Source organism: Lissotriton helveticus, chromosome 10 (genome assembly GCF_964261635.1).
Source record: "Lissotriton helveticus chromosome 10, aLisHel1.1, whole genome shotgun sequence".
In the NCBI taxonomy this organism is placed as follows: Eukaryota; Metazoa; Chordata; class Amphibia; order Caudata; family Salamandridae; genus Lissotriton; species Lissotriton helveticus.
In genome coordinates this window covers 626,711,585-626,732,976 of record NC_136071.1, presented here as the reverse complement: position 1 = coordinate 626,732,976, position 21,392 = coordinate 626,711,585, and the positions used below count along the sequence as shown (strand labels likewise).

The 21,392-nt window shown below is 42.9% G+C and overlaps 2 pseudogenes; both read right to left on the bottom strand.

Annotated features, from left to right (window-relative positions):
• Positions 1-777: 777 nt before the first annotated feature.
• LOC144784074 (mitochondrial Rho GTPase 1-like) lies at positions 778-1,336 on the bottom strand (annotated as a pseudogene).
• Positions 1,337-4,267: 2,931 nt separating this feature from the next.
• LOC144784073 (mitochondrial Rho GTPase 1 pseudogene) overlaps positions 4,268-21,392 on the bottom strand; it is a 34,856-nt pseudogene continuing 17,731 nt past the window's right edge.

Genomic DNA, 21,392 nt, shown 5'->3' with positions numbered 1-21,392 from the left:
AAATATACCTTTCTGCCAAATTTGGTGTAATTACGTAATTCCGTTTGGCAGTTTGGGTTGTAGTCATGTTCAAAGCGCATATGGGAAAATACATTGGAAAAACGTGTTGCGGGACCTCCTTTTTCTTGGCCTCCACTTGACGAATCACTCGAAAACTTTCTACAGAGCAGCTGAACCGACTAAAGTATACATTTTGAACTTTCCATAAAGATTCATCAAGTGGCGCCAATACATATATATACCTGTTAACGATATAGCCATCATGATCACTTCTTTCATTGATAATATACTGTGAATAGTAAATGAGTGACAAAACTAAATATCATGCTACTGGTAAATAACAGAATGAGGAGTAGCTCAATGAAATATCTCCCTAAAGCCTAAAAAACAAATTGAATTCAAACAAGTGCACCTGAAAATCACTAACTACTGAAGTGGGGAAATTACAGCATACTTAGTAATAGTTATGAAAAAAAATTATTGTGTTTCTTTTTTTGTAGGACATTTTTCATTGCTTGTATATACACATTATTTACTATAAAATCCCAGTTGGCCTCAGTATTGCAGGCGGATGTGAAGCACAAGATGACTTCTTTAGACTCTGTAAAATACTGTTGAAATAATCAATCGTCTCAAACCCTTTACTGAGGGAATTACAGATAAGGAGTAAACGTGCATATATGTGAATAGATTAAACATCTGGAGAACTAATTAAACCATTTTGAATGTACATCAAAGTTTCTATTCATTTTGGTAAGGTCAGACTGCGTTTTTCAGTTATCGTTGTTTCAGTAAGAGTTTGTACAAGGCATTAACCAACATTTTAAAGACTGTAACACCAAAAAGTGCTCTAAGACAAAATGTTAAGAATTGGAGTGAAGAGAGTGTTATTGACAGAATACAGCAAGTCGAGTTGAGGAAGTTCTGACGGATTCAAAAAGTGCACCTGTCGCAGGTGAACATACAGCTTAACTGACAATGGATTTACATGGCTATTTTGGTCAGTTTTAGAAAAAGAAATGCTCACTTTGGACATCTGTACTATTGAATGTAAAGGCTCTAGATGGAGCCATTTTGTGCTGCTTGCAGACGTCTAGTTGAATTACACTTTACTGTTATGCAGGTCTGACATTCTTGCACTAATGACACAGTTTGTCAGACTCTCCATGAAATATTGCTTGAACATTCTGGCACTGTATTTAGGTGGAGCAGCATTGCTGGTATCACATATGAAGCAAACAGCATTACGCGTAATGTCAACTGGAGACCGACACGGAATGGCGATATGTCTTGGTTGAGGGGACGTAGATGGGAAACAGCTAATGATCAGCTCCATATATGCCCCAAACCAGAACCAGATGGCATACCTCTACAGACTGTCATCACAACCGAGCTTGATTGCTGATGGGGGCGTGCTCCTTGGGGGTGACTTTAACTGTGTGGCAGACATAGTTGGACTGATCTACCCCACTTTTGCCCTGTGCACCTGCCCTCAGAATAGCCAAAGGGTTTCAGGACTGGATTTAGAGCTGGGGGCCTGGGGATATTTGGAGGGTATAATACAATACTCCTTTTTACTACAAAGTGTCTGCACTACATGTCTGATTAGATAAATTCCTTTGCTCAGGGAGATTTTGTCAATTTGTCAGGCACAATGAGTACCTTGGTCACACTATTTCTGATCACAGCCCACTGCTGAGGCATATCCAACTGGGGTGGAACGTCCAGCAATCCCCATGTGGCGCCTGGCGCCTGTGCACTAGTGCTTTGGAAGACACCAATTACCGGGAGGGCCTCCAAGAGGCCATATCAGATTATTTTGAACATAATCAGGGTACAGCGTTGGATTGCCTTATGAAATGAGAGGCTCTGCGGTGGTGACATAGGGATACTGTTATCGTGCATCAGTGAGGATCAGGAAAGACCTAGAGCAGGACCAGGTCAGGCTGGTTGGGGATATCCGGTGCTTGGACAACCGACTGGACCTTGATTGTGAGGCGGGGACAAGGTTAGAAGAAACCAGAGAACAGTATAACATCCTCTTGGAGAAGCTGTGGTGTCATAACTATTGGGAGTGTATCGCTAGAGCGCACAAGAGTGAGGGTAGGGCATTGCTGGTATGGCTGGAGTTTAGGGAGGCCCAATTCCCCAGCTGTGAATGATGGATGGGGGCTGGTGCTTTCCCAAATGGATATTTATAATTCCATCGGAGATTATTATACAGCATTTTATGTGAAGCAGAGTGAGAGTCCTAAGGAGGATATGAGGGCCATTCTGAACCACTTTCAATTGCACAGGCTTGCAGCAGAGGCTGCAGAGGGGCTTGGAGGCCCCATTGCACTGCAGGAAATTAAAAGTGGCAAGCAAAATATGGCAAAGGGAAAATATCAGGCCTGGATGGACTGCCAGCAGAATCTTATTCTACCTTTGCTAGGCTGCCAGCACTGGAAAAATGGGAACTCCCAGCCTCCGCCAGGGATGCAATGGTTGTCCCACTTTCCAAGACCCAAGCGTGGGGAGCACCTGCCATGGCATATAGACCATAGTCCATCTTGAACATAGACTTCAAGATTTTAAGCAGAACTGTAGTGATGTGACTGCTCCCCATATGCAAACACTGGTACACCCTGACCAGAGCGGACTTATACCACACAATACCTTCTTAAATCTGTGCTGTCTGTATATGCTTATGCACTTTCCATCATTGCAGGTGAACCTGACAAAGCCCTCTGTTTTCACTTTGAGCCTGTAGCTGGATAGTCCTCACTCCTTAGTATCCGTCATCCGGTGGGCCCTCGCACCTTTTGCTATCTGGCAATTTTTTTTTACCATGGGCTGGGGAACATGCAGGAGGGTAACCTGGGTCCCACACTGCACTCCTTATTTGGGTGTGTGGTGTTTTGACAAACATTGAAGCTTCCCCCATGGCGCGGATTGAGCCCGCGGAGATAATAATGCTACCCCAGTTGCTTTATTAATTCATCAACCACACCTCGTGGATCCCAGCTCTATGGTACAGCCGGGCTTACTTCTTTGGGAATTTACGATGTATGGGGGACGCCGTTGAGTTGCTTTAGATGCCCTCAAGCTGACTATCCTGAAGGGAGGGTTTGGGGGTTCAGGAATTTGGGACATAGCAAGCCAGTTGCAGTGGATAACCAAGTGGCTGGGGGGGGGGAGAACTTGGCAAAGGTGGGCTTGTTGGGGACTGAGCCTAATCAGGCAGCATTATGAAATTATGGGGTACACATACATATCTCTACCCCATGAAAACGGGAAGGAGTGAAATTTCAGATTACAAGTTAATACTTGTAGCTTTTCACATGAAGCAAGGGATGTCCAGCACTGGGCAGAGTTCTCCCTATAGTAAAAGATAAGTAAAAGATAAAAAGCTTTAGTGTATAAAAAAAAGGTAACATGATTTTATGTTAAATAATAATTTAAATCAATTTATATATTTATTTTAAAGACAGGACAAAATAGAAAATGTTACTGAACTATAAACTTAATCTTGAATTAACTTAAATAAATTCACATTTTTTTAATGATTTTTTTCAAATATCCCACTAAAAGTAAAATGTTTTTTTTATTTTTTGTGTTAAAAATGATTAAGTGTACAATTAGTTTACATTATTGTACCTTTTTTCAAGTTACATTTATTCTTACTTTAAAAAAGGTTATTAGAATGCTTTCAAATTAAAACTTTTTATTTTTTATTTATGTATAATTTTTAAACTTTAAATTAAATATCTATGTATGTATATATTGTAAAAAGTAAAAATAAAGCGATTTGCTTTGAAATTATTTTGTTGAACGTCCTATTGAAAGCCCCTACCTCCATTATTTTCTAAAGACGGGTGTTGCAGTAGCAGTGGATGGCCAAGTGTGGTTTTGGACTTACGCAATTCGGAGCTGGAATACATTTACGATGGTGTGGGTCCTTCATGGCAGTAGTACCTACAGAAAAGCAGTTTGTAAACTGGAAAGAGCAAACTCTTGGGTGGGTGGATCTAAACCCCTCCAATTTAGGCATAAATATTCCCATTTTCCACTAACTCCCCTGCCCATTCCATATTTACTACAAGAATGTATACTTGTGTATGTGCAGATCTCTGCAGTCGGGTCTGTGATGTCTGCACATAGAAGGCAGGAGAGATGGAGAACTCTGCATGTAGGTTTGTGAATAGCATTTAGTAGTTTGTGTGTATTACTATTTTCATACTACTAGAAGTTCTATAAAATGCAGTTTGTGAATAGGCCCCATAGTTCATGTTGTGTTCCTCTGTCGCATTAGATTTCTCCCTTATAGGGCTTGCAAGACTCAATTTTTTCCACATCTTCCACTGCCATAACATTACACCTAAATACATTCCTTTGAGTTTGCTTTTTATGGTGGTCAATTTTTTATCTCTTGTTACTGTAATTGCCTTTGCCTGGGACCTTTCCTCTGTCAGAATGGAGTAACTGAAGCATCCCAGATACTCCCGGCACCGTTGCACATCTGGATAATTCCATTTGTACAGACAGTATTGTTGATGTGTGTTGCACACGGCATATAAGCAAAGACATTTAAATACATTTTTGTGTTCATTAAAGAACAGGGCACAATCTCTTTACTGATGGTGCTTGTCGAATGTATTTTGTAGAAATAAATAGGCATTGTGATTAAGTTCTGTTGCGCAGTCAGATGGAATTTTCAATGAAGGAGAGACATAATGAAATGTCAGCTCCAGATCATTTTCATATCCTAACCAGAATAATACTATCCATGTGGTTTCATGCCTTCTGGGCACAAGTCCTGAGGAAACAGCGAGGAACAAATTATCATATGAAATTCACGCTGTCACAAGAAGTGACGTTACAAGAAGTAATGGTATGCCCTTATAATCATCCTCACTCAAAAGTTCAACAGATTATTTAAAAAGAGGCAAAAACACATCAACATAATCACAAAGAAAAATTTTGGTTTTACTTTTTAGAGATCACGTGTCTTTTTCCACATATTAAGTACAACTAAGCTCCAAAATGGCTCAAGCGACAATATTTTTTAAAACACATGTAAATTGGCAATTACTGCTTTTAGTTATTACGCAAAATGTACTGTGTGTATATTTTTTTAAATATTAAAGTTGCTATGAATGCACTTCTAGGGCCCGATTCACAGAATGAACTTAAGACTAAATCCTAAACTTACTACTATTTGGTATTCACAGAATGCACTTACTACTTTCGGGATTCACAGAGTGAACTTACTACTTTCGGGATTCACAGAATAAACTTACTACTTTCGGTATTCACAGAATAGATTTAAGACTACTAACTCTAAGTCCGAAATCGGGGAGTAAATTCCGGCCCGGAGGCGGAGCTTACGGCCCGGAGGCGGAGCTTACAACCCGGAGGCGGAACTTCCGGCCCGGAGGCGGAGCTTATGGCCCGGAGGCGGAGCTTCCGGCTCGGAGGTGGGGGTTTTTGCCATGTTGAAATCTCCAACTCTGGGCCGCAAGCTCCGCCTCCGGGCCGCAAGCTCCGCCTCCGGGCCGGAAGCTCCGCCTTCGGGCCGGAAGCTCCGCCTCCGGGCCGGAAGCTCCGCCTCCGGGCCGGAATTTACTCCCCGATTTCGGACTTAGAGTTAGTAGTCTTAAATCTATTCTGTGAATACCGAAAGTAGTAAGTTTATTCTGTGAATCCCGAAAGTAGTAAGTTCACTCTGTGAATCCCGAAAGTAGTAAGTGCATTCTGTGAATACCAAATAGTAGTAAGTTTAGGATTTAGTCCTAAGTTCATTCTGTGAATCGGGCTCGTAGTTTCTTGATGGCATTCTTCATTGAGTCTTCGAGCAAAAAAATAGCCTCAGGTTTGTAGTTATTTAAGTAATAGCAGCGTTAACGGTGTGAAGTGCTGGGATTGGTATACGTGACAAAGTGCTTCTTTTTGCATGGTCATCTTCATTTTCTGTCGACTGAGGCTTCATATTCTTGTCCAGAAGAAGGTGAACAATTGGAGGACCATTGCGAACAGAAACCGAAACAAAAGTCAACAGAAAAATAAAAATGAATGAGGAAAGTGTCATCACCTGCAATTGTGTGGAAACAGTTATACCAATGAATTGGTCTATGCAGCTGGAGTCATTTATGTGTTGTGTTGTCAATGATTTAAGCGTGATAGATGGTTGTTGTGAATGCTATGTGCATGAATGGTGTTTGGAAAACAATATTGTGTGAAGAATATCGAGGACAAAGAGATTATGGAGCAAAGTTTATATGTGTAAGCAACGTTTTACTCTACTTACCTTCACATATATGTACCTTGACAAATGTATTCATTTTCAAGGTATATAGATGTGGAGTTAAGAATAGTAAATCTATACTTACCTATATGCACTTACCTTCTCGATATTTTGATCTCGATATTTTTGTCATGATACTCTTTCCACTTGATATTTTTAGCTATGGTATTCCATCAGGCAACCATGTGAATGGTGTGATTTTTAAACAGTTTGGGGGGGTCATTATTACATTTGCACCACATCCAGAGGCTCATTGGATGCGGTCCAGTCACAATCTGCTGCTGCGGTCCGACCACCACATTACAATACAGTTGATTGGAGGCAGCAGGCGGAGGGACATGTCCGTCTGACGCTTTCTGAAGGGCTCTGTCACAGAGTCAGTAATCACTACAATAGGGGCTATGCCATAGGGATAACAGAGTCCATTCCTGCCTGCCCTTTCAGGGCGGTTCATCCACTATGAAAAGGCAGGTGGAAAGTGAGTTTAGGGGCCCCCAGCAGCCCCCTTTCCCCTTAGCCCTCCTCTATTGGGCATGGAGGGCACCTATGGTGCCCCCTAAACACATTTGCACCATGTGGCACGCACCACTTAACCTGGTGATAATGTGACACATGCCTTTAGTAGCTACAAGTTTTCAATTAGGATACCAATTTGTAGCCCAATATTACCAAAAAAGCAAATTTTATTTTCCATAAATAAAACCTGTTTCCCATGCACTACTTAACACATTGCTACTTTATCACATTTTATTTGCTTCTTAACATGAAGGTTTTATATTAATAAAATACTATAAAAATAACATTTTGCAATACCTTACTGTTACATTACAACTACACACACAATATGGAACAATTAAAAACACATTTGAATGCTCAAAAATATTACTACACAAACGTTTAAGATTGTACATTTCAATCAAAGTCCTTTATTTTGGCTGTGTCAGCCATAAAAGGTACAGTAAAAACCTCAAACCTAAAATACTCTCTTAAATCTTTCAATTCGTAGCTAAAGAAAATTATATATACTCCAGTTGTATCATCAATTTATAAAAGCAGTCTTCAGTGTACCAGACACTTAAGGACATACAGAATTAGATTTTTGTAATTGAACCGAATATACACTTATAATTTAGTTACCAATTTCGTAAACAAGAAGGAGATGCTTTCATATAATTCAGATCTATCTTTAACCCCTTCGCTGCTAGGCCTTTTCCCCTCCTGTGCTAAGCCTTTTTTTTGGCGTTTTGGGGTAGTGCGCGCTTAGACCCCTGTAACTTTTTGACCACATAAGATATCCACTCCAAACTTGCGTCCTTTTCTTCCAACATTATGTGGATTCTAAAGGTGCCCAGGGTTTATGGATTCCCTTGGAGGGGTCCCAGAAATTAACCAAAATATAGTGAAATTTTTGTTTTTTTCAGAAAAATGGGAAAAACGGGCTGCAAATGAAAGCCTCTGGGTTTTTCCCTGAAAATGTTATCAAAAAAGGGTTTGTGGGGATGAAATCTCCGTTTTCTCAGCCTTTAGGGAATGACAGTTTTTTGTCAGAGAACTGACATTTTTCACACAGTTTTGGCATTTTTCTGGGACATAGCCTACTTTTGCTTTTTTTCTAGCTTTCCACCTCCTTCCAGTTAATGGTAAAAATGAGTTTAAAAGCAATAATGGATCCTGGAAAGCTGCACATTTCCGAAAAGTAGACACAATTCTAAATTCAGAAAGGGGTCATTTGTCTAAATCCATGAAGGTTTCTTTATAGAAACTAACAGTTAAATATTGGAATGATTGAAAATTTGTTGAAAAAAACAGCCTTTCGTCTCAACGTTTTCACCTATAACTTTTTTTAATTTTGACATCTCTTGGAAAGCAATATACCGTTATATCCGTTAGACCTTCCTGGTTGTGGGGATATATAGGACTTGTAGTTTCACCAAGAAACCGACGAACCCAGATCCAAAAACTGAGCAGCAACTTGAAATGGTATTTTTTCATTTACTCGGTATATAGCACTTTGTCTTGGAAAATGTATACATGGAAAAATCTGTATGAAAGACACCTATGTATTTCTGAATTGGGTACAAACTATAGAGTTCAGAAACAGTATATAATTGCACATTTTCAAAATTGTGAATACTCATACTAGCATGAGAATTATTGGTCATTTTTCAAAAAGATTTATTTTTTTACACAATGTCTTTCATTGAAGGGGAGAAATGCATGAAAGCTCAATTGGTAATAACAGTTGATTTACAAATCTGAATTACCCGAAGTCTCCCGATAAAAATGGTACCTCACTTGTGTGGGTCGGCCTTGTGCCTGCGACAGGAAATGGCGCAAAATGCAACATGGTCACACCTCAATTTTGCAGTTACAAATTGACCCTTTTATTGCAAAGTGCCAACCTGTAGTTTTTGCACCCTAGCTCTGCCGGCACCTAGGGAAACCTAGCAAACCTATACATTTTTGAAAAGTAGACACCCAGGGGAATTCAGGATGGGGTGACTCGACTGCCTACCACCAGGTTTTGTTACCCAGTATCCCTTGCAAATCTAAGAATTTGACATAAAAACAAATTTTCCTCACATTTCTGTGGTGGAAAGTTCTGGAATCTGCGTGGATCAACAAATTTCCAATCACCCAGCGTTCCCCCAGGTCTCCCGAAAAAAATGGTACCTCACTTGCGTGGGTAGGCATAGTGGCTGCGATACGAAACAGCGCAAAACGCAACGTGGTCGCACCTCAATTTCCCAGTGAAATCTTGCGCTTTTTGGACAAAGAGACTGTCTTTTGTTTTTGAGCCCTAGCTCTACCGGCACCTAGGGAAACCTAGCAAACCTATACATTTTTGAAAAGTAGACACCCAGGGGAATTCAGGATGGGGTGACTCGACTGCCTACCACCAGGTTTTGTTACCCAGAATCCCTTGCAAATCGAAGAATTTGACAAAAAAACATATTTTCCTCACATTTCTGTGGTGGAAAGTTCTGGAATCTGCGTGGATCAACAAATTTCCACCCACCCAGCGTTCCCCCAGGTTTTTGGAAAAAAATGGTACCTCACTTGCGTGGGTAGGCATAGTGGCTGCGACACGAAACAGCGCAAAACGCAACGTGGTCGCACCTCAATTTCCCAGTGAAATCTTGCGCTTTTTGGACAAAGAGACTACCTATTGTTTTTGAGCCCTAGCTCTGCCAGCACCTAGGGAAACCTAGCAAACCTATACATTTTTGAAAAGTAGACACCCAGGGGAATTCAGGATGGGAAGGCTCGACTGCCTACCACCAGGTTTTGTTACCCAGAATCTCTTGCAAAGCTAAGAATTTGACAAAAAAAACACATTTTCCTCACATTTCTGTGGTGGAAAGTTCTGGAATCTGCGTGGATCAACAAATTTCCACCCACCCAGCGTTCCCCCAGGTCTCCCGAAAAAAATGGTACCTCACTTGCGTGGGTAGGCATTGTGGCTGCGACATGAAACAGCGCAAAATGCAACGTGATCGCACCTCAATTTCCCAGTGAAATCTTGCCCTTTTTGGACAAATAGACTACCTTTTGTTTTTGAGCCCTAGCTCTGCCAGCACCTAGGGAAACCTAGCAAACCTATACATTTTTGAAAAGTAGACACCCAGGGGAATTTAGGATGGGGTGACTCGACTGCATACCACCAGGTTTTGTTACCCAGAATGCCTTTCAAAGCTAGGAATTTGACAAAAAAACACATTTTCCTCACATTTCTGTGGTGGAAAGTTCTGGAATCTGCGTGGATCAACAAATTTCCACCTACCCAGCGTTCCTCCAGGTCTCACGAAAAAAATGGTACCTCACTTGCGTGGGTAGGCATAGTGGCTGCGACATGAAACAGCGCAAAACGCAACAAGGTCGCACCTCAATTTCCCAGTGAAATCTTGCGCTTTTTGGACAAAGAGACTACCTTTTGTTTTTGAGCCCTAGCTCTGCCAGCACCTAAGGAAACCTAGCAAACCTATACATTTTTGAAAACTAGACACCCAGGGAAATTCAGGATGGGGTGACTCGACTGCCTACCACCAGGTTTTGTTACCCAGAATCCCTTGCAAATCTAAGAATTTGACAAAAAAACACATTTTCCTCACATTTCTGTGGTGGAAAGTTCTGGAATCTACGTGGATCAACAAATTTCCACCCACCCAGCGTTCCCCCAGGTCTCCCAGGAAAAAATGGTACCTCACTTGTGTTTTTAGGCATAGTGGCTGGGACATGAAACAGCGCAAAACGCAACATGGTAGCACCTCAATTTCCCAGTGAAATCTTGCGCTTTTTGGACAAAGAGACTACCTTTTGTTTTTGAGCCCTAGCTCTGCCAGCACCTAAGGAACCCTAGCAAACCTATACATTTTTGAAAACTAGACACCCAGGGAAATTCAGGATGGGGTGACTCGACTGCCTACCACCAGGTTTTGTTACCCAGAATCCCTTGCAAATCTAAGAATTTGACAAAAAAACACATTTTCCTCACATTTCTGTGGTGGAAAGTTCTGGAATCTACGTGGATCAACAAATTTTCACCCACCCAGCGTTCCCCCAGGTCTCCCGAAAAAAATGGTACCTCACTTGCGTGGGTAGGCATAGTGGCTGCGACATGAAACAGCGCAAAACGCAACAAGGTCGCACCTCAATTTCCCAGTGAAATCTTGCCCTTTTTGGACAAAGAGACTACCTTTTGTTTTTGAGTCCTAGCTCTGCCAGCACCTAGGGAAACCTAGCAAACCTATACATTTTTGAAAACTAAACACCCAGGGGAAATCAGGATGGGGTGACTCGACTGCCTACCACCAGGTTTTGTTACCCAGAATCCCTTGCAAAGCTATGAATTTGACAAAAAAACACATTTTTCTCACATTTCTGTGGTGGAAAGTTCTGGAATCTGCGTGGATCAACAAATTTCCACCCACCCAGCGTTCCCCCAGGTCTCCCGGAAAAAATGGTACCTCACTTGCGTTTTTAGGCATAGTGGCTGGGACATGAAACAGCGCAAAACGCAACGTGGTCGCACCTCAATTTCTCAGTGAAATATTGCGCTTTTTGGACAAAGAGACTACCTTTTGTTTTTGAGCCCTAGCTCTCCCAGCACCTAGGGAAACCTAGCAAACCTATACATTTTTTAAAAATAGACACCCAGGGAAATTCAGGATGGGGTGACTCGACTGCCTACCACCAGGTTTTGTTACCCAGAATCCCTTGCAAATCTAAGAATTTGACAAAAAAACACATTTTCCTCACATTTCTGTGGTGGAAAGTTCTGGAATCTACGTGGATCAACAAATTTCCACCCACCCAGCGTTCCCCCAGGTCCCCCGAAAAAAATGGTACCTCACTTGCGTGGGTAGGCATAGTGGCTGCGACATGAAACAGCGCAAAACGCAATGTGGTCGCACCTCAATTTCCCAGTGAAATCTTGCGCTTTTTGGACAAAGAGACTACCTTTTGTTTTTGAGCCCTAGCTCTGCCAGCACCTAGGGAAACCTAGCAAACCTATACATTTTTGGAAATAAGACACCCAGGGAAATTCTGGATGGGGTAACTCGACTGCCTACCACCAGGTTTTGTTACCCAGAATCCCTTGCAAAGCTAAGAATTTGACAAAAAAACACATTTTCATCACATTTCTGTGGCGGAAAACTCTGGAATCTGCGGGGATCAACAAATTTCCACCCACCCAGCGTTCTCCCAGGTCTCCCGAAAAAAATGGTACCTCACTTGCGTTATTAGGCATAGTGGCTGTGACATGAAACAACGCAAAGCGCATCGTGGTCGCTCCTCAATTTCCCAGTGAAATCTTGCGCTTTTTGGACAAAGAGACTACCTTTTGTTTTTGGGCCCTAGCTCTGCCAGCACCTAGGGAAACTTAGCAAACCTATACATTTTTGAAATCTAGACACCCAGGGTAATTCAGGATGGGGTGACTCGACTGCCTACCACTAGGTTTTGTTACCCAGAATCCCTTGCAAAGCTAAGAATTTGACAAAAAAACACATTTTCCTCACATTTCTGTGGTGGAAAGTTCTGGAATCTACGTGTATCAACAAATTTCCACCCACCGAGCGTTCCCCCAGGCCCCCCCCGAAAAAAGTGGTACCTCACTTGCGTGGGTAGGCAAAGTGGCTGCAACAGGAAACGGTTCAAATCGTACGGTGGTGAATTTACAATACCCTATTGCAAAACTACCTTGATTTTTTGGGGAGGGCACCTGAGTTTTTGGCCCGGGGCTCAGTGGCCATCTTTTGAAACGACCAAACCCAAACAATTCTGAAAACTAGACACCTGGGGGAGTCCAGGGAGGTATGGCATGCGTGGGTCCCCCAATGTTTTCCTACTCAGAATTCCTTGCAAACCTTAAAATTAGGTAAAAATATCACTTTTCCAAACTTTTTTGCATGGGATCTCCGTGCCGGCAAAAATGTCCTACCACCCAGCGTTCCCCTTGTTCTCCCGAGTAAAATGATACCTCACTTGTGTGGGTGCCCCAAAGCAGAACAGGCTAAAAATGAATTTTTTAAAAAGTAGTATTTAAGTTTGACAAATTAAGCCCCCCTACCTTAGTCACAGGCCTGTGGCCCACCCACACAAGTGAGGTATCATTTTACTCGGGAGAACAAGGGGAACGCTGGGTGGTAGGACATTTATGCCGGGAGGGAGATCCCACCCAAAAATGTATGGTAAAGTGGGTTTTTTAACCTAAATTTAAGGTTTGCAGGGATTTCTGGGTAGGAAAACATTGGGGGACCCACGCATGCCATACCTCACTGGACTCCCCCGGGTGTCTAGTTTTCAGAACTGTTTGGGTTTGGTAGTTTCCAAAGATGCCCGCCAAGCTCCGGGCCAAAAGCTCAGGTGACCCCCTCAAAAAAGAAGATAGTTTTACTAAAGGTAATATTTAAGTCTCCACCGTACGAATTGGGCCTTTTCCTGTTGCAGCCACTATGTCTACCCATGCAAGTGAGGTACCATTTTTATCGGGAGACCTGGGGGAACGCTGGGTGGGAGGTCATTTGTCTGAGCCCAGTGATCCCACGCTTTCCCACACAAAAGAGTGTGAAAAAACTGATTTTTTTCAGCTAAAATTGAGGTTGGGAAGGGATTCTGGGTAAAGGAACGTTGGAGGATCCATGCAAGCCATACCTCCTTGGAAGCCCCCGGGTGTCTACTTTTCAGAAATGTGTGGGTTTAGTAGGTTTCCCTAGATGGCCGTCCAGCACGGGGCCAAAAACCCAGGTAACCCCTCTTGCAAAAGCTGGTGGTTTTGACATTGTCACCATTGTCAAAACCACCAGCTTTTGCAAGAGGGGTTACCTGGGTTTTTGGCCCCGTGCAAGTTGGCCATCTAGGGAAACCTACCAAACCCACACATTTCTGAAAAGTAGACACCCGGGGGCTTCCAATGAGGTATGGCTTGCACGGATCCTCCAATGTTCCTTTACCCAGAATCCCTTGCAAATCTCGATTATAGCTCAAAAAAATCAGATTTTTCACCCATTTTTGTGTGGGAAAGCGTGGCATTACTGGGCTCACACAAATTTCCTCCCACCAAGCGTTCCCCAAGGTCTCCCGATAAAAATGGTACCTCACTGGTGTGGGTAGGCATAGTGGCTGCAACAGGAAAAGGTCCAAATTGTACGGTGGTGAATTTAAAATACCCTACAGCAAAATAACCTTGATTTTTTGGGGGGGGGGGGCACCTGAGTTTTTGGCCCGGGGCTCGGTGGTCATCTTTGGAAACTACCAAACCCAAACAGTTCTGAAAACTAGACACCCGGGGGAGTCCAGGGAGGTATGGCATGCGTGGGTCCCCCAATGTTTTCCTACCCAGAATTCCTTCCAAACCTTAAAATTAGGTAAAAATATCACTTTTCCAAACTTTTTTGCGTAGGATCTCCGTGCCGGCAAAAATGTCCTACCACCCAGCGTTCTCCTTGTTCTCCCGAGTAAAATGATACCTCACTTGTGTGGGTGCCCCAAAGCAGAACAGGCTAAAATTAATTTTAAAAAAAGTAGTATTTAAGTTTGACAAATTAAGCCCCCCTACCTTAGTCACAGGCCTTTGGCCCACCCACACAAGTAAGGTATCATTTTACTCGGGAGAACAAGGGAGACGCTGGGTGGTAGGGCATTTGTGCCGGCAGGGAGATCCCACCCTAAAATGTATGGAAAAGTGGGTTTTTTAACCTAAATTTAGGATTTGCAGGGATTTCTGGGTAGGAAAACATTGGAGGACCCATGCATGCCATACCTCCCTGGACTCCCCCGGGTGTCTAGTTTTCAGAACTGTTTGGGTTTGGTAGTTTCCAAAGATGCCTGCCAAGCCCCGGGCCAAAAGCTCAGGTGACCCCCTCAAAAAAGAAGATAGTTTTACTAAAGGTAATTTTTAAGTCTCCACCTTACGAATTGGGCCTTTTCCTGTTGCAGCCACTATGCCTACCCACGCAAGTGAGGTACCATTTTTATCGGGAGACCTTGGGAAACACTTGGTGGGAGGAAATTTGTGTGAGCCCAGTAATGCCACGCTTTCCCCCACAAAAAAGTGTGAAAAAAATGATTTTTTTCAGCTAAAATTGAGGTTTGCAAGGGATTCTGGGTAAAGGAACGTTGGAGGATCCACGCAAGCCATACCTTCTTGGAAGCCCCCGGGTGTCTACTTTTCAGAAATGTGTGGGTTTGGTAGGTTTCCATAGATGGCCGTCTAGCACGGGGCCAAAAACCTAGGTAACCCCTCTTGCAAAAGCTAGTGGTTTTGACATTGTCACCATTGTCAAAACCACCAGCTTTTGCAAGAGGGGTTACCTGGGTTTTTGGCCCCGTGCTAGTCGCTTCCTTTTTCAAATATAACAAAATCCCTGGTGACTAGTGGGCTTTTCTGCCCTCCCTGTGTGCAGATCGGCCAAAAAAACGGCCGATCTGCCACAGGGGGGACAGAAAAGTCCGATAATGATTATGGCGTAAAAAAGGAAGCGACCCTTGCCCAAGGGGTCGCTTCCTGCACAAACAATTATGGCCAAAAACAATCCCTGGTGACTAGTGGGGCATTCCTGGTGCACGATCGCGACGCTGTGCGCGATCGTGCACCAGGAATGCCGTGCATTGGGACATCAGGGGAGACGAAACACAGTTTCCTCCCCCCCGATGCCTCAAGGCACCGAAAAACGGCCCCCCCGCCCCACCGGAGCAGCACAACACCCACCTCTCTGCTGGACGCGCTGGAAACAAATGGCTTCCAGCGCTTCCTGATGACGTCGGCGCGCGCTGTGAGCGCTGACGTCACCAGGAAGCGTGGGGGGGCCAGGGGGTGGCAGCGGAAAGTCTTCCACTGCCACCCCTCCTAAAACGACCAGGATCGATGCCCCAGGGGGGGAGCGCCAGCGCTCCCCCCCCAGGGCTGTACTGATGACGGAGCGGTTCCGTTATCAGCACAGCCCAACCGATGCCGATGACGGAACCGCTCCGTCATCAGCATCGAAGGGGTTAAAATAAAAAAGGTAAAAGAAAGATCCTGTACCACCCCTCATTTCAGCACTTTCAACCTGGTACACCATATTGTGGACAAGTAACCTGAAATAGAATAAACAATAGAATCATGTGTATTGGTCCTGCATAATCTTAACTATGTATAACGATCGGTAATACCCGGTCAACGACAAATAGGGATTATCCATCGAGCACAGTGCTTAGAATATGTGTTTACAAAAAACAGCGCAGTTGTCATTCTCAGGTGCAAGACAGCCCATAGGGCAGGAATTAGAAATCTTTGCTTTTCTATTCCAGAAGTGGGTAAAACCTGCCAAAGGCAAAATTTCCAGTCTGAATTTAATATAAAGTGCTTGTGAAGGGGGCTTCATTAAAAAGTCTATGAAGTGCTCAAATTTACATTTAAAACTCAGATATGAATTTACTGGACTACCCGTGCTAGCCAAGTAGATCCTTGCTCCTGACACATATTTCCAATAGATTTCGTTCACCCTTTCCTTTGCTACTTGAGTTAAAATAGTGGAAATAATCCAATAATCTTTTAAACCGAGTTTACAAAGCAACATTTTTATATACAATAGCCAGGGTATATTGCTCAATAAATGGCCCTCTGTTAGAACTCTCACACAGTCCCTGTAGGGGCCTCACACCTCAGTAGACCACAACCTGATCCAGTATAAAATGGGTTTCGAGGTGGCCACATCCAAATTGGATCTAATTTTTAGGTCTAATCTAACTGGAGGCATCGGAGCACTCATTGGGATTCTCAACAATGATTTTGCAAAGGTATTTTCTGCCTTTTCAAGAGCAGAAGATCTACAATGTTCCCACAGTTCAGCCCCATATAAAACAGCTCACATGCTTGAATTTTGTATATTATCAAACAGGAGGATATGGGAAAGGTTGACGCCCTATTTGAAAACCTTAAAATAGATCCAGCCCTTTTTTCAGAGATAATACTCTCTTATCAATCTGGGAATGCCAAAAAAGAGATTCATTTATCCTCATACCCAAATAGTTGAATTAATTTACTCTATCTAAAGTCGCTCCCTCGAACAGAACCAAACCTTGCCCTTGCCCTTTACTTTTCTCTTGGGACTAAACACCATATATTTGGTTTTATCAATGTTAACCTCAAGGCCATGCTCCTTGGAAAATAAGCTGAACCTGGTGAAGAGCATTGACTATCCCTTTGCGATTTTAGAAAAGAGCAAGGTATCCTCTGCAAAGAGGATACCTGATATTTCCTGTCCCCTCATTCTTGGCGAGTAATTCTCGCAATTAAACAGATAAGGGATGCAACCTTTTATGAATAAAAGAAAAAGGGGCAGATTTATGATAACTGGCGCATCCCCAGGGATGCGCCAGTTATTTTGCCCGCTGCTCCGCCACCCATGGTGCGCCGCATTTACAATGTGGCGCACCATGGGGCAAAAACGGCACAGATGCGTGACACATCTGTGCCGTAAAGGTGGCGCATTGTTGGAGTTGCGTCGCAAGCACGACGCAGCTCCAGCAAGGCTCGGGGTGCCCCATCTTTACAATGCTGCGTCAAGACCTATGCCTGCTTCAAGCAGGCGCGGGGTTTTGACGCAGCATTGGCCTGAAAGTGACTGAGTGAAATATTATAGATTTCACTCTGCCACTTTTGCGAGGCGCACCTGCCCCGGAACGCCCACCCTGCGACGGAACGCCCACAAGTGGCGCAGAGCTTTACAACGTGACGCATCTGCCTAGATGCGTCACGTTGTAAATGGGTCGTAGGGATGCGCCACGTTTACGCCGCAGTTGCGTGACGCAAACGTGGCGCATTCCCAACATAAATCTGCCCCAAAGATTTTACAAATGTACATGCACATACAGACTAAACAAGAGTTTGGTTAAGACTGAGCTATTCGGAACAAAGCATGATAAAGTGATTTTAGATGAGCAAAAAGTAGAAATCACTATTGTCTAAGACCAATATTTAAAAAAAATAAAAAGAGAGCCCACTTCAAAATCCATCCATGTAAAACTGGTTAACTGGGACAAAATCGGAGGAGAGGTCTAACAATAGAATCATTTTGGAGATGCCTCCATCGTGCTATAGCCCTGATTTGTTCCAAAACAACTACCAGTTCCATGTTTTAGCCTGAACCCTGCGATCCCTTTTAGGAATGTTAACCACCCTAACAAAAGGAACAAATGATGGACAGAATGCTGAACAATGCAAACATTCACGACCCAGTCACAAAGATCTGGGTTTAATCCATCCTTCTTTTGCTCACCACACCACCCCAGTTTGAACCCAGCCATGTGCAAATCAGTCTTTACCCTGTTCCTCCTGGAAAAAGTTAAGCAAGAACTGCCTAGCTAGGTCCTCCCTGGACCAGAAACAAGCATCCTTGGACTGGTTTTTGGGTATCACCCCTCATCAGACAGGCTAGCTTTAATCTCTCACTTTAGACATTACCAATGGAAAGGTTATAGGCAAATATTTTTGGATTGTTTGCATTGAGGCCTTTTTCTAACAGTGGTTTCACTAATCCATGTTTAAATTGTTATGAAATCATCCCTGGCTTTAAGGGTGTCTTAATTGCCTCATGCAATCAGGGGAAAACACCGCTTAAAACATTAATAGACATCAATCATCCAGATATTTAGACCTTAAAAACATCAAGATGTCTTCCAAAGTGGCAGGGATTAATACCTTGGGATGTTAAATGGTTACGCCATCAAAAAGGGATGGGAATGGAGGAGCCTCGGTCATTGCTGAGTGGGGCTTCTCCAGTTGTTGGCAGGGTAAGAGCCACAGGTTATCTGGCCTTGTATTCCTTAGGCTCATAATAAATTTTAGCAATCTAAGTTGAGAAGAAATCCCGCTAAACTGTTGCAGAGTTTCTGAAAGACAGGGACACATGTTGTGGTGGTGGGAGGATAGGAACGTTTGTTAACGATTTTATATAACTCACTGAAAACATTGGAAGCCTCCAACTTGTATAAAATAAAGATGGTTGAAGAAGGGTTTTATGTTCTTTCAGTACATCTCTAAACTCTCCCTTTGAGGTTTGTGCAAACCCTCTCCTTTAATCAAGTGCTTTTTGGCTGAGATCAAGCCTTTTGTTTCTGAATTCAGATGTAAACCTATTCTGAGGGGACATTTGTGGTTTAGCACCTTTATTCATCTGTGGTGCAATATGGTAGATACTGCCTTAAATATAGCATGGTCTAATATTGTGGGGGAGGTTGTATCATCTGGGACTGAATAAAGCTTTCTCCGTTTACTTTATGGGCTTCCTCATAATGTCTTCCTCACATTTACTTATTGGGTCAGGTATCTGCTGTCTCAGTACCTACCCAATTGTATTGCAGGGGAGACAAATAGCAAAGTTAACAAGTTAACAAGAAAACAATCAGACCAGGTGACTGGTATGATCTCTATATTGTAGGTAACCTCGACACGTTTGCTAAACATTAATTCCAGGTTGTGCTCTTATACATGTGTAGCTTCTTCCAGCCTTTCTAATAAATTCAATTCCTCCAATTCACTAGCTAATTGCTTCTAGTTAATGTCTGTAGTGATCACTCCATGAAAATGTTGGTCCCCTAGTGTCAAGAAATAGTTATTACTGAGGGAGACCATGATGCAAAGTCCACAGGCTTCCCCCTAAAATCAGCCTCAAAACCAAGTTGGTGCTAAGTCAAAATCATCACTGGTGAGGAGGATGGAGAGAATCACCAATAACAGAATCCGGAATAATATGTGAAAAATTCTCATAGCCTTGAACCTGAATGATTTTCTTCCCAGTCATATCACAATGTAATATGTTGAAATCTGGGAAAAATCTGTTAACCAGACCTTAAAGAAAAATAGAGGCTCAGATTTTCCAAGAGTTTACTCAATGAAGGGCAACAAGCAAAGTTGCTGCGCAGAGGGAACTGGATAGAGCAGAACTGCGTCATATCTTCAAATAAATTATTCAGTTCCACTCTGTCTGTGTACTGCCTAGTGTTAATACAGTCACCCTTGTCATCTTAGTGCAATAGTGTCCATGTTGTGGTCAAGATAGTTTTGTTCAGTAAGGGCTACTTTCCTGCACAAAATCTATCCTTTGAGCCCATTTCTTATTTGTATGTGAGCAGCAGAATGCAGCACATATGCGGAGAGGAAATAGCAAGCAGAAATAAAAATATTTCTTCTAGTTTCGCCAGCCTTAGTTACGTGCGCCATTTTGGTGCAAATCCATGTCTACGGGTCTTTGCAGATATAGGTTTGCATCAAAATGTATGGGTTGTTGCATAGGAATCCCCACGCATCATCCCTGAAACACTTCCCTGATGAAAAGTAACCAAGGCAGTGCAGTGTGCTACAGTACGTTTAAAAAAAATAAGCAATGCAAATCAACATTTGAGTTGCTTTGTAAATACCATAATGGATTTTGTGACAGGTCGGCACCAAAAAGTGACACAAACTTGATGCAAAATCTTTGAACATCTGGGACAGAACATCTAATCTGTCCTCCTGTAATAATGTACAATTCTCCCACCTGTGTTTAGGGAGCATTATAGTGTTAGTCCTGGTCTTCCTTGCAACTGACATTGCACTTCAGGAGCTCCCCCCACGATATCAATTGCCAAAGGGGACTTATTCTCTCCCAGGGATACAAGATCCTCCAAAGAAGCATAAAAAACGGGAAGCATCCCTGGTCGACTGTGCAGTATGGTGACTAGGTGTCCTGGATTTACCCGGACAGTCCCGGTTTTTCGCCAGCTGTCCCCGCAGATTTCCGGAAATTAAGCTGATGTCCCAGCTTTTTGAGAGGATTGGCTGAAAAGGGTGGGCAGTATTTTTTTATGTTTTGCAAAGCAGGGATAGTTAGCAGCTGATATGAGAAAACAACGTAATTAACAGGCATGCAACTTGCTTTAAAAATAGCATTTTATGTATTTTCTTACTGCCTTTTCTGTAATTTTGTGCTAAAGAGCATTGTCATTCTGTGCACTGGGTTGAAGTAAAATGTTAGTCCTTCTTCTATTTTTTGGAAATGTCCCCATTTTTTGCTTTAAAATTCTGGTCACCCTACTGTGCAGCCTTTGTTTGGAGGGGCACAGAGGGGCTTGCATTTGGCGCACCTTCCACACACCAAAAGTACTCCTGTTGAACTCAGCAACGAAATAGGGAAGAGCAGCCTTACGCCCACACTCAGTAACCTTCCTAATTAAGGACTAGAGTGTTGAATCCCTAAAATGGTCTCTCTCAAATGACCATAACAGGAAAATAGATTGTCACCCAATATTGCTGTTTCCCAATCCAGCAAACCAAAAAACTTGACCCTAGGGAACAGGGAATCGGCCGGTTGTCCTTCAATGAAGACACCAACTAAAGGCATGCGTTGTACATGGACAAAGTGCCTGGGACCCCCTACCACCCCCATTCCTTCAGCAGTCAGCCCATGTAACTTCCCAAGATTTAAGTACAACATTTCCATAATTAACAAACTATCTTTAAGTGTAGAAAGTGGCTTCATCTAGTCAGTTTACCAACTCTAGGAATGTTGCATAATATACAACAAACTACAACACTTACATTACAACAGACTCAATCGAGACTCCAGGTAGTAGCATGCTA